At 36.9% G+C, this 13513-nt stretch overlaps 1 protein-coding gene across 1 annotated transcript in view; it reads right to left on the minus strand.

Moving 5' to 3' along the window:
• ATP10B (ATPase phospholipid transporting 10B (putative)) overlaps window positions 1-12631 on the minus strand; it is a 154550-nt gene extending 141919 nt beyond the window's left edge. Inside the window, exon 1 of the mRNA XM_054842253.1 lies at window positions 12463-12631. The gene's annotated coding sequence lies outside the window, so the exon portion shown is untranslated. The remainder of the gene's footprint in view (window positions 1-12462) is intronic.
• Window positions 12632-13513: the final 882 nt, after the last annotated feature.

A 13513-nucleotide genomic window follows, 5' to 3' on the forward strand; every position in this document is an offset into this window, starting at 1 on the left:
CACGCAGCCACCGTCCGACGGCAGCAGCGGAACAGTGCTGAAGGAACAAGGAAAGTCAAACTAAGAGGCAGGGACTGTTTCCCTGGTTTCCTTAAAGATTCTCTTATCGTATTTTTAATATTCAAAACTGTCCGAGAGGAATTAGTATCACCTTAGAAACTGAAAGAGGTGTATAAAAAAATGATAGTCTGTGCAAATTGGATGGGGTGAGGTGAGCCAGCCAGCAGAATCAGAACTAACTGCTCAGCACTGTACTGAGCGAGCAAACCGCCTCCAAACTTCTAGCCTTGAAATTAATTAGATCAACCCTTCCCCAACTAGAATTTTTCTACTGACTTCCTTTTAAAATAATTAGCTCATCACTTATGGAAGTAACAGACATTTCTAGTATTTTCTGCAGTTTGAAGCAGAACGCATCTGAGGACTGGAGGAGTTAGGCAGGGTGAAATGCCGGGCAGTGCGCTGCTTTATGCGTCTTGCCAGCTTCGACAGCATGCAGCGCTGGGCACAGCAAGAGGCAGATTGTCAGACTGAAGGGATCATTGGTCCACTTTGGTTTTCAATTGCTATCTTTTTATAGGCAGGGCCAGATTTTACAGAATCACCCTTTTAATTAGCACAATTAGCTCCACTAAAGCTTTTTTTTTTTAGTCTAATCAAGTAACAAGACAAAGAAGAACATCATGTAGCAGTTTCCTGTGCAATAATTGCAATAGAGAACAATGAAATGGATAGTTCACACCCCATGAAACAACATAACAACCAAGTCTGTTAATTAAGGCATTTTTCTTCAGCATTTATCCCTTTCACTTCTGAATTATTTCTTTTCCTTCAAGAGACACAACTCAAAACCTCTCCACTTACATTATTAACCAAAATTGCTCTACCACCAGACATAGTTTTTGCTTGATCATTTAGATTAAAAACACATGCTACATGCTATCAGAAAGGCAATGCTCTGTTTTGAAGCCCCTACTACCACCCAAGACCCTTACTGTCTAGATCCTATTTTGGATTCACCTGAGAAGATTCCTCTCTGACTGTGAGGAACCCAATCACATTGTGAGTCAGGGTTTGCCTTTTAAAGCTGCACCAAATTCTCCAGTTGTAAGAAAGGAGCATTCCTAGCGTTCCTGGCTATTCAGATCAGCGCTACTACCACACACGTGAGGTTTATGCCAAACTTGGCTTGTAAGTCTGCGCTCTAGAAATATTTGGGAAAGACAAAAACAAGGCACATTCTCCAAAGGACTGTTTCATACAAGAAGCTGAGATTTCTTCTAGTCTATGCTTAAGAGTCCCTAGGAAAACAGTTTCCAATTCTCTTCTTTCAGCAAAACACTGGCTTCGGAGAATGGTTATTACAAGAGCTTAGCATTTCCTTGTCTGTTTTTACATTGAAACAAAAGGAATTTGATATCAATGAAGGCAAAATTTAACCTATCACTGGCAATTTTATCTTCCTCCCTAGAATCACACAGTTGTTTCAATGAAAGAAAATGAAGGAGAAAGTTATAGAAAAAAAAAGTTCATTCCACTCCCATTACTGGCCTTGCTCACCAGAGAAGCATAACAGTATTCAAACAACTAGGGAGCTGAAGGCAGGAGGACTGTTGAGGTCACAACAAACCAGTGAGGGTTGCTGGATCCCTTGGCTCAATAGGCTTCAGCTGGAGGATCAGTTCTGCCCAAAGCGGCAGCACATCTTGCCCTCCCCATTCTCCCCACGTCCCACCTGGCCCCCGGACTGCCCAAGGAGGACCTGCCAACAGAGGCAATTAAGAGCAAAGATTCACCTCAAGCTGCAGGGCTACATTTCTAATTAAATGCTGTTCACAATCAGCAGGCAGAGGTTTCCAACAACACACCCTCTATTATGCACAATGACTACCCTTAAAATACTGCTTGCTAACAATTAGAGTGTTAATCATGACTTCATTAATGCATTTTTTCCTGTACAAGATAAAATGATGGGAACTGGAATAAGAGATGGAACATGACTAAACTTTTAAATAAATCCATGGTGGTTCACTTCAAGGAAAGCCTGAGATCTGTTAATGACTTGGAACTCCATGCTGAAGATAGGGAATAAACTGTAAATTTACAAATAACTATATAGTAACCGAGAAGGAAAAAAAGTTAGCTGCTTTTATCTCCATAGCCAAACACCTAGTGATAGGCATAATCTACCTTTTGATTAAGTCTGACCTTGAAACCTGCCTTCTTAGGAACATTGCAAATAATTTTTTGGTAAACTGAGGTTGCAATTAAAAAAACAGAACAAAATATTACTGCTTGCATTAGAGAACCTTTTCTCAAACAATTCAAATATTGGTTTTAAAAAATGAAATGCACTTTGGCTATTTGTTACATCAACTAATGAGTCATCACATCACATTCACTTAATTACCAATTGCTCATTTTCAACAGTTAAGTTTGAATTAAATATGAGAATTCTCATTAAACTGTGTTTGCCACATCAGACATCACATCAGAAATGACACAGCAGGAGGAACGTGACTGTCACTGGCTCCTGGCAGACACGCGTTGGGCAGACCTCTCCCTTGCAGCACGAGGTGGGGGAAGCGTGAGTCAGAAGCTCTGTAATGGGAAGTAGAACATTTTATAGTTTCAAATAATTGTAGATTTTCTGTTGCACTTGTAAACCTCTTGCATCTTAACCTGCATGAAACAATTTCTCTCTCACTGCAAAATGGGATTTTGAGGTTTGTGGAGCAAGATGATAATATTTAAACAGGGGATTTTAAAACAAGTCCAGGACAGTCACAGGTGATAAAGTAAATAGTTATTGAAGTATTTATTGTTATAAATTTACCAATATATGGGAGGATTCCAGCTACTAGAGGTGCTTGGATATTTTCTGGTAAATTTTTCTTAAACTTCTGAGAAATTTTCAGATAGAAGCAGCAAGGTAAAGTCAAGTTGTAATAAATTTCTAAGCTAAGTACATCTACTAAATCAAAACTACAGATGGCATAATAGGATACAGACCTAATTTAAATGATAAATTTCAATTTTAAACAACACTTTGCAATTTAACTTAAAATATACTCTAATAACACAGCAGAAATACAAACTCCAAACATTTTGGTTAAGCCTACGTATGTTTGCAGGGTTTTTTGTTTATTAATTTGTGAACATTTTCTGCCCCACTTCAGAATGATAAAAATACTTCACCTTGTGATACTAACCCTGCTAGTCCCAAAGTAACTCTTAGGTGACAAGCACTGCCCCAAACCTCCTCCCTTGTTCAAGGAGACAAAACTGGAAAGAAAAAGCATTTTGGCAAGGTGAGTTGCTGAAACAGCTTGAGGCAGTGGCGGCTGTTCAACAGAACACAGTCCTGTTCATTTCTGCTCCCTGCCAAATATACAGGAAAAATAAAGAAAGCTAACAGGACAGAAAAAATTAATGGATGGAAACAAACAGGCCTACCCTAGTCCTCTAAACACTCTTCAGCTTCCCTTGGCAGTGCTTTTCAAATTAAATATACAGAACTCAAAGCAGCAGGATAATAAGAAACATCACTACACTAATAGACGTTGGCGTGGGGAAAGAGGAGATAGGAGCAAAGGTTTGATTTGGATAGTCTCAGTATACAAATTTGAATAAACTGGTACCAGAAATACTGAGTAGGCTAAAGTAGGTTTGCTTATGAATTATTAATAATTTAAATTGCTTGTTAATACACACACTGAATACATAACTTTTGCAAAGTTATTTACAAAAGAAAATAACCCTTCCCAAAGCATAACCAAAATCATCAAGAGCTTAAAAATGTTAAAACTTGCTCTCTGTATTTCCCAAATCTTAAAAAGATTTTTTTATTCTAGTTGAAAGTTGTCAGATTTTTATTTTAAAAGATCCAATATCAGTGGCAGATTAAAAAATAACGCAGGGAGCAGCTTAAGACAAATATAACAAACTACAGTCTCTAAACAGATAATGGAAATTGAGGACCAAATTATTAGAAAAGTTATTCCCGTCTCAGAAGTCTAAACTCGTGTAACTTACAGCTTCATCTCTCACATATACATAAAAAACTACAACATCCTTGTAATAAAACTTCTTTTGGTATAAACTCATCACAAAGCTTTAGGCACAGTCTCCAAATTCAGCTCAGCGCAGAATCCGAGAAGCGCAGGCTAGCATTGGGCTTCCATAGAGTAATATAGGAGGAAAAGCCCAACACGGTCATATACATGAAAACAGGCCGTATTTGTGGATCATTCAGGGATCCACCTCAGACTGTATCTTTGATACCTACCTCTCAAAACATAAACTGGGGCACTACCGTATATAACAGTGTCGTATAAGTCAGTGTATATGACAAACTGCATGCGAACTCTAGATAACTACCAGGAATTTGATGACAGAATAAAACCGAACCTCACAGAACAAAAGCCAGCCAAGTCACGGGTGAAAGAAAGTGGAAATGGAAGCCAAGTATCTGAACTTTCAGAGCACTGCTTTATTAAAGACAGTTTAGTTTCAGATCCACTTTAGGTCAAATCCAGCTACCAATGTCATTTGTAAGCTTAAAAACTCTGAAAAAATGTTATCATGTTGTCCTGGCTAAAGCTCAGCTCTGAATCTTCCTGCAATTTGGAAACTCTCTAAAGGGACGTTATAGTTTCCTGCTTAATTTATCTTTTTGATTTTAATGAGCTTTGAAAGCTTTAAAAGCAGGCATACGTGGTGTGTTTTTTTTTTTTTATAACAGTAACTGTGATAACTACAAGTACAGCCTTTTGTCAATAAGCTAGTTTAAATCATTGCATAGATACAGACTAATTGTTGTCTTTCATTTTATGTTGCACTTCTATTGAAATTACCTGCCCTGCCTCCTTCAAGGAGGCAACTGACACCAATTTACAGTGCAGGCTGCTGGGGAGACTTCATCAGTCCTGTAACAGACTTGCCAATGCTGTCAGAATAAACCACCATCTTCTCATTCCGCAAACGCAGAAGAGCACAAAGAGTAATTTGGTCTGAGAAACAATTCTCCAAGACATTCTCAGAATGTCTGCTTTGACAAAACATAATTTGTGCCTGAAGGAGCAGAGGGCAAATGAATTTCCATCCAATATTTTTAAAACAGCAGCTGAAGAAAGTAGAATGGTACTTCACTTTTTTTTTTTTAATGAAACAACTGAAACAAAAAAAATCCCCATCAAAAATAAAACCCCAAAACAAAAGTATTTCCCACAAACTAATCAGAATAAAGGTAAGTTATCCACCGACTTCCAGGTTCCCTTTTGTTACTGGTTGTTCCTCTTTGAAACGTGCAATTAGTGGTAAAAAAGTAACTCTCATCTTTCTAAAACCGTTTCCATTCAACTACCTCTGTACCACCAAAAAAGTTGCATTAACATAGATCAAATGAAGAAGCCTATTGTGCTAAAATCTGGACAGAAAGCAGTTTCTAGCTTTCAGATAAGAGTTTCTTTGTACAAAGAACTCATATAGAGCTTATACAATTCTTCTGACATTCTCTGCAATGTTAAAAAAAGTTATGCCCGTTTTAGAGGAAGATGAAGAGTGAACTTGAATACTTATTCAAGTAAAGCACAGTTTTGGAAAGAGTCCAGTAGTCCAGGTTCTTCTCTCCTCTTACAGTCATAACCTCTTTGGAGACTTGTCAAATATAAGAAAAATCCTCGTACCTCTGAAAGCACAGACATTATCAGAGATCGAGGTCAAAAAGGTGTGGGAGGCAATCAGAGCTAGGGATATACTGAAAGACAGCAAGAACAGATTAGAGGCAAGAGTCCTGGCAGATACACAATACCATACGTGTATATATGATGACATGTAGCCTATACACATGGCTGCTGAATCAGTGCAGGATGAGGAGCAGCATTTAAAAAGCAACAACCATGGTTTATGGGTGTGGGATTCTATAATCAGGGCTAATTCTCTATGAAAGACAATATTGTCTAATGAAGGCTTGAGATTTGGAATACCTGTGTTATAACTTTTTGGAGTGGTTTTCAGCATCAAGACGTACAGCTAAGCATGGCTTCATTTGGAAGGATGTCTCTCAAAAGAGCACAACTCACCATTTTGGACTTTTCCACCGTGCTCCAGCTAAATTACATGGGAATAAACATGCTAGCCAGGGAATTTGAAAGGGTGAGTCACACAGATTTTTAAATCTACTAAATAGAAGACAGGGAAACATCATTATCAAAAATGCTTTTGTTCAAATGCCTTGAAAGTGTGACTCAAAAATTAACTCCCCAAAACTGGAATTCACAGAGTACCTGAAATTGGTATTTCAATACTCCTAAATTACCTCAGTATTTTTTTCCTGCTAGTGTTAATAAGGGCAAAGAAAATTTGTGCTTTGTTGCAATAGAAGCACACATTTAAAGTTTCTACTCTGAGATCTACTAAAGATCTTTTACAAGATAAAGTTCAAAAAAATCATTAGAATACGTTTGACTGTCTTTCAACACTTCTCAGTTACCTACTTGTTTTCTTCCCCCCCCCCAATTGCTTAAAATCAAGCAAACAAGATCTATAAAATCAGTTCTTGAGAGAAGCACGCATCAGTGATTTAATTCAGGTTGGACACAAAATCATTGTTGCAAGCGTTCATTTTCTAAGTCTTTACAGATCTTGGGTATTGCAGGGTCAAACAGTCATGAAAGCCATGCTGATGATCCATCCCTTTGAGTACAGGAGATGGAGGCTACAAACACCCTGTAAGAAGCGTTGGCTGTTACTGCTTGCAGCTTAGTCCCTACTTTTTCCATCTGACTCTGTCACTCCTGTGCCTGTGCAGTGTACGCGTACAGAAAAACAAACTGCCATTTGGTTTTGGCTTCATCTATAATGGCAACAAATCGGATCTCTCTCAAACTAGCAAGTGGCTGACAACAAAGCCTTCAGAGTCAGCCACATGACTGTTTCTGTAACAAACATATTGATATAAACTTGGCACCAAAGATAGAAAAAATCATTCATCCATGGAATACTGCTTCAGATATGCACAACTACCTTAAACAGAAATATAGAAAGAGACTTTCTACATTTTAATAACAGGCAAGTTCTTAAAAGTCTCATTAAGTCTCACGTAGATTAAAACCAGTGACTATCGATCAATTTGTCATACGCAGTGACTACTTTGAGAATAAAGGGATGAGAGAAAGGACCAATCAAAAAGTTAGTGTCATTTAAAACTCAAGTTTTATCTGTTTCAAGGGAGATGGTGAAGATAAAATGCTGTTCTCTAGAAATCATTTTAAGGTCAAATTATTCTGGCCAAATTAATCCCAAGGGTAACTGTTCATTTCACTGGAAGTGCATCAGAATTGAATTTAGCTTACAGAGTCCATTGAAGTAAATAAGAGTATTTCAACCTGACTTAAGCGGGCATTATATAAAGCTGTATGCTATTTGCATGCAGAGTGGAGAACTTAATCTCCCTACCCAATTACATGGAGATAATTTATTGTTATATCAGTTTTGGAGGATTTTTTTTCTTAGTTGGTGGTTTTTTTTGTTTGTCTTTTTCCAAAGTCTTAAAAAAAAAAAAATCAATTACAGCCAGGGAAGAATCAAAAGCACAAAACTCTCATGTGAAACAAGCCTGCAGAAGTTTATTCCTCTAAAACTGCTAGGCCGCATCCTGTTTATTTTCATGCAGCCTTAAGTCAGAAATCATTCCACTGAGCCTTTAAGGAATTTAACAGAACAGTACCAGAATGTTACATAGCTTAGAGGCCCAACCTACAATGTTTTACAGATAATTGTATTCCTACCGCACAATTCTGTCCAAAGAGCTTAAGAAACATAGAAAGGTATTATTCCCTAAAAATTGACAGAAATTAAGAGACCAATTTCTATACAATTGAACAGAATACTCAATGCAGAGTTTATGCTAATGGCAGAGAATAGACGAAGTCTGGCATAGCTAGCCAGTATAAAATAAAGCCATCACAATTTCTGAAAAAGTCAATGAGCAGAACAATCTCACGCCAGACTGGGGCTTTGCTTCACGTCATCACAGTATTTTTGATTCGGGGTGGAAGGTCCCCAAATCATATTTTTATACTGCCTAACCACAATCCTGGTTTGGTTTTGTGTCTTGCAAACTTGTTTCTGTGTTTTCTTAAATAAGTTTTAGTCACCTGATTTTTTTATCTACTGAAAAAGTCCATCACATCTTTTTTTTTTTGCCTGACTTTAACCAGGTAAATTGCAACAGGAAATTATTTTCTGGAGAATCATTTCTTTTTCATTGTAACCAGCACACAGATAGGGGAACTGAAACATGCACAAAATAGTCTTAATTATCTACACATTTAAGATAAGTTCTCAATAAACTAACTTACACTGAAGTCCATGCCTTAGTAGCTAAAGAAATGTGCATAAACAACAGAACAGAAACAGGAATTTTTTCTTTTAGAGATGATAGATAACTGTCATTCAGGTTCCCTGATGATGCTCAGCAATTTTCTCCTCTTTCTCAGACAAAAGGTGTTGATCACCTACATACACCATACTTTAAAATTCCTAGTACCTCTGACTGAAAGACCACCTACTGGTCCATCTGGAAATCTAGCTTTAAATACACTGGAACCAGTTTTCAGGAAAGGTGAAATTCCTGGTGAAATATTGATAAGTGATATATATTCTTGGTACCGTTGAAGAAATAATTAGCACAGCGTGTTTCAGAGATGCTGACTGCTACTTGAGTGGACTGTACAGGTTGCTGAGACTGCTCAGAGAAATATCTCGGCACACTTTCTTGCTTAGACAGTGTAATGGAAAAGTACTTCTCTCCATTGCTTAGTAAACATCAAGATTGCAGAGATTTTCTTTATTAAGTAGCATTTCTCAATTGCAATTCTTATGAAATACATATTACATCTGTCTTCAGAATATAGTCAATTATTTATGTGTATGTGCATATACTGTTTGACTGTCCATGAACATTTGCATATTCAGCTGAATTTAACAACTAATGAGTATTTCTGAACAGATTAGTTCTGAAGAAGCAGAATTTACCGATGAAAACTACAGCAATCTTGTATTACCTCTTCAACATTAAATGGAGTAATAAACAGGGACTGAAAAAAACCACCCAGTGTCTTAAATACTAGGCAATGGTGCTTACAAGCTGTAATATCTATAAGCTATATTATATTTCTTCCCTCTTCATGTTGCTTCTACAGCATACAAATCTTTCCTGTGCTATACCTTTGTGCATAAACTCAGGTTTTTTGTTAGAAAAGCAACTTCTGGCTACCACAGTGAAACAAAAATTAGCTCTGGTTATTTTCTGTTACTCTCAGCCCAATGTCTTTGCCCCGCTAATTTTCTATTAATATTTTTTATTGTTTCTCTAAGATAATATTGAAAAAACCCATTACTATGCAGTCTGTTGTGCAACAGCATCAGTGATGCATGAATAAAGAGACACTTTCAGAATAGACTAAATTATGTTTCTGTTTGCCATTGGTTAATTTGAATTTATTAAAAACTTGCTTAGTTACTACAGCCTGTAGTAAGATGCCAAGGTGAAATGTGGTCAGTGTACCTCACTACTTAAAATAAATGATTTTTGTTATCAGAATGGTTCAGTGCATTTGTAACTGCTTAGAGGCTTGGAAGCCCATCTATAGGGCATGATTTTCCTAGGCATTCTTCAAATTACAACTTATATATCTGCATTCTAAAAATCAAGCTTCTAATCTATGAATAGTGAGCAAACTGCCTCTGCTTCTTAACTGTAAGATTTTCATCTTGAATAGTGGAAATGCTAAAGGCAAGCAAGTGTACCAGAGGTAACCAGCAGAATCAGGGATCTTCATTTCTCAGCCTTAAGCTGATTTTAAGGTAAGGATTTTTACTTCTTAATCCATTTATTCAATTCCGATTGAATTCAAAAGGGCAGAGTTAATACCAGTAAGCTGAAAGCTAGATATGTCCTGAAACCCATACAAATGTACTCTAGGTGATGAAATTGGAATCTATGAATTGTCCCCTCAAAAAAGAAAAAGCCAAACCAAAATAAACTACTTCCCACCTAGGAAATCTAAAGAAAGCTTCTACAAAATCGATTCTATGTTGCATTTTTTTTTTTTCTTACTTTCCCTGAATATTTCTTAACGCTCTTGAAAATTTTCTTGAATATTGTTGGACAGCCACGTGAACTGGGAGGACCTCAAGCCAAACAGCATGTTTAGACATGTGCTGAGTGACTAGAGACTTATTTGTTATATTTCTCCATACACCTAAGCAGCAGAGATTCTGCATTTTGTTGGCACAGTCCCCGTAGTACATTGTGCCAAGCAGACTTACAGTGCTGTATCATTAATAACTTTTTGTAGTAGGCACTTATGCTTTTTAGCACACCTACCACGGGGACATATGGTCTATTGCATCAGTCTTACAGTGGGCTCCAAGTTTTACCTACCAGGAAAATACTTTTTTCCTCCTGAATCCTCAGATTGGAATTTTCGAGTCATATTTCCACAAGTCTGAAGCATCACAAGGTGCAAATCACCCAGTGGGAAAACCAAAGGAAAATGTCACATCTCCTGGCCTTGTCCTGAAGAGCAGAACGCTAATGCCAGCTGCTTATTGATAAAAATCAGTGGCAGATTTACCTCAGTCCTTTCCACTTTAAATGGATAGAGTCAAGTTTTCTAAAATTGACTTGATGTTAGGCTTGGGACCATTGTCATACTATGCTACCACCAGCATTTTTCTCCTTTGTTGTTTATTACGTCTTCCTAGTGTATTTAAAAGTGCATTCAAAAGGAATAATAAGAGAATTATCCTGCAAAGTAAGACATCATAGAGAAGTCTGGTTTGACTTCTGAAATTATATGGAATATCAGTATTTCTCCCTGAACTTTCTTTTCATATTAATATACATATTTAGCAGTTACAGACATGGTCTCTGCCTTCTGACAACAACCCAGGTCAGAACAGCAGAGGTGTTTGACACGAACAATTCATACTATGGCACGTGAAAGCAGCTAGCTGACTGCAATGTAGTCCTTTATGCCTTTTTCTAATATCGGCCATATGTAAGAACACAACTCAGCACAGCCAGATGCTGGTCATGAAGCACTTATATATCCATCTCTTAAAGGAATTAAGAGAAAGAAACTAAGAAAGATATTGATTTCATCTGAAAGTAGAGCACAAACTGGCTTACAATAATGAGAACCATACAGTCAAGGAAAACAATTTTGTTACAGTGGAGTTTTCACAGCTCTACATTTTCATTATTTGAACAATGACAACCAGTTCCAGGTAGAAAAATAGCAAGCATGGTTTGAGCTTTGGTGATTATTATTTTTTTTTTTTAAATAGCAAAATAGATTAAAATTTGACTGTGGACAGTTAAAAAACTTGGAAATCTAGAATAATGTAGAAATTTTAGTTGGAATACAGAGGCTTATTTTTAACACAAAAATGTGACAGCCTATGATGATTTTTTTAATATTATTTCATTTTTCTAGACAGTAGAATTGTCCCAGAGAATATATTTTTGGGAACTGATTTAATATAGTGTACTATGAATTATATAATAATAATAAAAAAAATGAACTTGCTGCTTTACCTACAAACAATTACAGGTTTCCAGATACTGTTAAAAAGATTCACAATATTAGCTTATTGGGGTACTTTCTTTGGACTTTAAAATAATCACTAAGGTCTTCCTCAAGACTTCTTATTTTATGCCATCAGTCCAAATACTTAATTGTCTGGGGAGGAAGTGTTAGTCATATTTTAATTTTAAAAAACCCCAAAACAATATATATACACTACTGCAGACTATTTTAAAATCTGATATTAAAGAACTACTTTTGTGAACCCAGTCAAACCCAGATACTGTTGGCTGGGTCATGTTTTTAGATGATAATTTCCTTGGATGAGGGACCCTGTCACTTAGAAGATTTTTACAGATCAAAGTAAGTAATATGTAAAATTTACTAAAAGAAAAAAAATATTAAAAAAGCACCAGTTCCCTTTTCTAAACAAATCTGTTTATACCAGTTCCAACAAAACATTACTATTAATAACGAGGTGGAATATCTGTCCCTATAGAGAGGGGCATCCTGCTGTGACACGCTATCTTGTTTGCCTTTCATCACTGACAATATTAATCTCAATGCAGTTCCTGCTGGGGTAAAGATTTATAGTTGCTCAGATTTTGGAAACAGTTAATTAAGCAGCTGCACTAACTGAGTTTCAGTAAAAGGAAGCCTAGAACACTTTGGAAAATGCAAAGTAAAGCTCCATAGTCAACTTTCTGTTTCCAACTGGAGCAACTGAAGCAGCCTGAAAAGAAAAGAAGCCCTTTTCTAGACATGAAACAATCCGTGTACTTTATGGAGCCCCATACCCCTGGCACTTTCATAGCTAAATACTAGGACAAACAGGAGTAAGACTGGAACAAAAGAAATTTCTTACCTCCTTGGAGCATGCACTTGGAAAGAAAAGATCCTGTTTGAAGGGGAAACCACAATTTGCAAGGGCAGGCGAGCTATATTCAGAGGCACACGTTGCTCCCACCTTGTTGACTTTATTAGAATGTGGGACTGGAGAGGGCTTCCCCAGCTGTTCTGAGGTAAGAAAAAGAGATTTTTTGTTCCCGAGAGGCTCAGAAGTAACGGTTGGACTAAAGATGAAGTTTAGGATACTCTGCAGATGTACCCCTTGTTTATAAAGTGGTGTGTGGTGTCTAGGAGGAAAGAAAGGAGGAGTTGGGAAGTTTGATATCTTTAACCTCTTTTCTTGCTTTGCTTGGTAGCTAATGTATCAAAGCTGCTAAATGGGCTGAAGTTCTTGTTTATGACTACAAACAAGGCATCTCCTGGAAATCCCCGTTCCCTCACAGACAAGCTCAAAGGATTCTCTTTACTGTTTCTTCTCTCGGGGTTCTTGGCCCAGAGTAATGAGATAAAGAGGGAGGTGATGAAATGAGAGGCTACTGAAAGTCCCCACCAAAAAGACTGGCTGTACTCTCTCAGATGTCAGAGTAGGATCAGTTAATGTGTGGGCTTCAGCAGGAATGTTGCACTAAGGGCTTTTTTTTTTTTTTTTTTAAAATATTACACTAGAGTTTTCAGTCCAAAGCTGGTGGGTGGAAGCAAATACCTTGGTGACTGTTAGCCTTCTCATATTAACTTCTTAATGTTTGCTCAGAGCCTCAAGGAATTTAACTGTTAACAATAACACCCGAAGAAGCTCCTGCTCCCTGATATTAACTAGAGAGAACTATCTTAACAATATTGTATTTAAAAGAAGAAAAAAAAATTACCCCTTAGTTCTGTTCTGACATTTCTTAAAGTAAGAATATACATAACAGATACATTTTACTGTTGTGATAAACTGAACAAGAGCCCATTTTTCTTTCCTAAATGAGAGGGCAGAGTTAGTCTGAACTGATAAACCATATGCTTAAAACCAAAAATAAAATTTAAAAAAAAAAAAAAAGAAAAGAAAAAGAGAAGATTTTGCC

This window comes from Grus americana, chromosome 14 (genome assembly GCF_028858705.1).
Source record: "Grus americana isolate bGruAme1 chromosome 14, bGruAme1.mat, whole genome shotgun sequence".
NCBI classification, from domain to species: Eukaryota; Metazoa; Chordata; class Aves; order Gruiformes; family Gruidae; genus Grus; species Grus americana.